The 3,497-nt window shown below is 37.0% G+C and overlaps 1 non-coding gene across 1 annotated transcript; it reads right to left on the bottom strand.

The window, feature by feature from the left end:
- Positions 1–2,455: 2,455 nt before the first annotated feature.
- LOC142449711 (small nucleolar RNA SNORA48) lies at positions 2,456–2,598 on the bottom strand. The gene has a single exon (XR_012784829.1). It is a non-coding gene; the product is annotated as a small nucleolar RNA SNORA48 (small nucleolar RNA).
- Between the last annotated feature and the right edge of the window lie 899 nt (positions 2,599–3,497).

The raw sequence follows: 3,497 nt of genomic DNA, 5'->3' as shown, positions 1-3,497 counted from the left end.
AAATTAAACCCAGTTAGATTTTCAATTGGTTAGTTCTGGATTTCAGTGGGGGGTGAGGTTAAAATTACTTGCCTTAAAATGAGTCTTGATAATTACTAGTTAAATTTAATTGTCCATACTTTTCCTATTTTCAGTTACCAAAGCCAAATAACTTTATTGTGTTTCTATGTCCATGATCCATTTCTTGGTATTAGGGAGGAGGAAAGGCACATTTGAATTAAACTTTAAAAAGTCTTCATAACCATTTTCAACATCTCTAAGAATCTTTGTAAATTTCAGCATCTCAAAATAAAGTGGAAAACTTTCTTTTGGTTCTCAGAGAAATACTTCTTCTCCCGGCAAGGACCTGGGTTCTACTACAATACTCCATTCCTCTGTAGTACACATAGTCTTCCATGAGTCTAAATCACCAAATTTTAAACTACTAAAATCTTACTATGGAAGAACTATCCCAGGTGGAGTTTCCTTTGGGAAATCTTATATAAACACCTCAAAGATCACGTTACTTGTAAGTGCCATCAACAACTCAGTTCCCACACATATGGAACCTATGTACACCCAAAGAAAACACTATCTGGTCATGTATCGTCTTCACAGTTGTTAGGTTGGAGCTCCTTATTGCAGCCCAGTGGCTGCCAATCATGTTATTGGAGGTCAACCTCTTTGTACATTGATCATGTACTTTACTAAGCATAGTATTCATTTCCAGGGACTGGTCTCTCTTGATAGCAAGTACAAAGTACCTAAAAGTCTCAAAATTCTTCCTTCTAAGAAGCATTTGGTTATATTTCTTCCAAAACAGATTTTTAGTTCTTCAGTCAATCCATGATACTTTCTATATTCTTCACCAACACCATAATTAAAATGCAACAGTTATTCTGCAATCTTCTTTCTTCTTTGCCCAAATACATGAGATGACTTAGGCACACACACTTGCATCCTCAAAGTTGACATAGATGCTCCTTAACAAGAGCTCTTGTATCGCCATTTTGTCAAATGCAATATGCTATTGAATCTCTTCACAGTTCCTTCATGAAGGTTTAATTGTGGTGGTATATAAAATGAAACCCTCTACCAATCTTTTCCCCATTTTTCATAATATTTTCTATCAATCATAAGCATTTGCATCCTGCTGTACGGAAGTCATCCACTGGCCCAGTTGGCTGGGGTATTTTGTTGTTGTTGTTGTTACTGTTATTTTTTAGTTTTGTTTTCTAGATTGTTTTTTGGTTTTGTTTTCTACACTGGTTTTTTTGTTTTGTTTTCCTTACATTAAATTGTAATCCAGACTGAAGGTTGTTGGTGTTTATCTTCGTGAGGAAGTGCTTCAAGTTCTCTTCACTTTCAGCAACGTTGTGTCATTTACATATCACTGATGCCCCATTCTTCTTCATGTAATTCACGTTCTCAGGTTAGTTACTCTTCATACAGATTAAATAAGTCTGGTTACCAATAAGTATATCCTGCTTAGATAAATATGTTTAAAACCACTTTACATTCCCTTATGCTGTTTGAGTGACAGTCTGTTGGTAAGACATGAGTATAATTAAGGCCTCTGGAATCCTCCTCTTGGCAATGTTATCCATAATTTCTCCTTATCCTCAGAATGCAATGTCTTTGCATAGTCAAGAAAGCACAGGTAACATCTCTCTGGCATCCTCTTGTTTCAGTCAAGATCCTTCTGGCATCAGCAATGATAGCCCTCATTTCATAATCTCTTCTCCATCCCACCTGACTCCTGGCACTGCACGTTGAAGTATTGCTGCAACTGTTACTGAATTATCTTCAGCAGTGCTTCACTTGTATGTACTCTGAAGGATAGTGTTCGATAGAAGGAACAAGGATAGAATACCAAATCTGGAAGTTTAATTTAATGTGAAAACAGAGGGGAAGCCTCCAAAATAAATTAAGAAATTATGTTAGTATTGCTGGAATTTTAAGTGGAATGGAAAACAATGATATGAAGGGCTTAAATATAAACTGAAGGTGGAGATGTTGTTCAAAATGAGAAAATAACTTTTTCTGAAGAGTAATAATAACAATATCTAAAAATGCATATGAACACTAGAAATACAAAGTCTGGCATATTATATAATTAAGCAACTTTAGTCAAATGTATCATTTGATTCAACCACAACTATTTAGTATCTACTGTTTAACAAGGTTGTTAATATAATAAATAAGATGATAGGAAATCCAAGTCCCAAATAATTTGGATATATATATATATATATATATATATATATATATATATTAGTTAATTATTTTAGCTAGTTGAAAACCACATTAAATCATTCGTATTGTTTGCCAAGTTTCTACTATGGGCATATCCCCGCCCCCCCCACCCTCTTCAAATTATGTTACTGGGAAGATGCTATCCTTCACGAGATGAATAAAAATTCCTCCAAAGACATGAGGACACTTAAATTGGCAACATGTGTATGACAACCTTTTAAAATGTGCCCTAGGCATGAAACAGCTCTGGCCACAATCCAGGCATCAAGCTAGGATGAACAAAGGACTTCAAGTTGGCTCTGTCCCTGACTGATAGAAGAGCACCACCACCAATCAGATACTCATTGCCCATGGCCAGGGATTGGCCTCGTATATTATTGTCTGTTCCAGATATGTTTTATATCAACTCATTGTAACAACCCTCTGTGAAACAGGAATGCACTGCTGTTTCTGCGCACCTATCTACTCAGAAGAGGGCTTCACACAAGAGATGCCCTTGGCGTTGAAGTGCAAAGCTGTTAAACTCATGCAGGGATATTTTACCCAGTACTTTAACCTCATTAGCCTGAACTAAATAGCCTCATTTACCCAAGTAAGTAAGCCTTAGTAAGGAACTAAAAGTTTCTCCTAAATTGTGTACATACTCCAAAAAATTACATCATCATAAGTAGGAATAATTCAAGCCATTGTATTCCATATACTATTCACAGTTGGCAAACCTAGGTCTCAAACTATCTTGAAATCACAAATGAGAAGATAAAGAGGTGTGACTCATTATCTGCATCAGCCTTCTGCCTGCTTGTCATACTGTGGTGGCTGTGTACTGCTTGGGAATACTAGAAGCTATTACACCAAGCCAAAGCCAAAAATCAAACCGCTTGCCATAGAGTCAATTGGAAGTTATATTGACCCAATGGAACACAGTAAGATTGTTCCAGATGAGTTCTGAGACTGAATCATCATGGAAGTAGGCAGCCTCCCTTTCTCTTGGGAAGTAGCTCGTGTGTGTGAACCACCAACCTTTCAGCTAACACAACTCAACGTTCAATCCACTGGGCTAGTTTGTCATACTGTGCTGGCTCTGGATTGCTAGGATGCTGGAAGCTATTCCACCAGTATTTCAATACTAGCCAGGCCACCTATGGTGGACAGGTTTCAGCAGAGTTTCAAGAATATGAGAAACTGGGCCTTGAAATCTACTCATTTAAATTAGCCAGTGGAAACTCTATGACTTACAACAGAATATTGTCCAGTAGGGTGCT

Source organism: Tenrec ecaudatus, chromosome 5 (assembly GCF_050624435.1).
Source record: "Tenrec ecaudatus isolate mTenEca1 chromosome 5, mTenEca1.hap1, whole genome shotgun sequence".
Classification (NCBI taxonomy): domain Eukaryota; kingdom Metazoa; phylum Chordata; class Mammalia; order Afrosoricida; family Tenrecidae; genus Tenrec; species Tenrec ecaudatus.
Note: the sequence above shows the minus strand (reverse complement) of the source record. Positions and strands in the feature narration are given on the sequence as shown.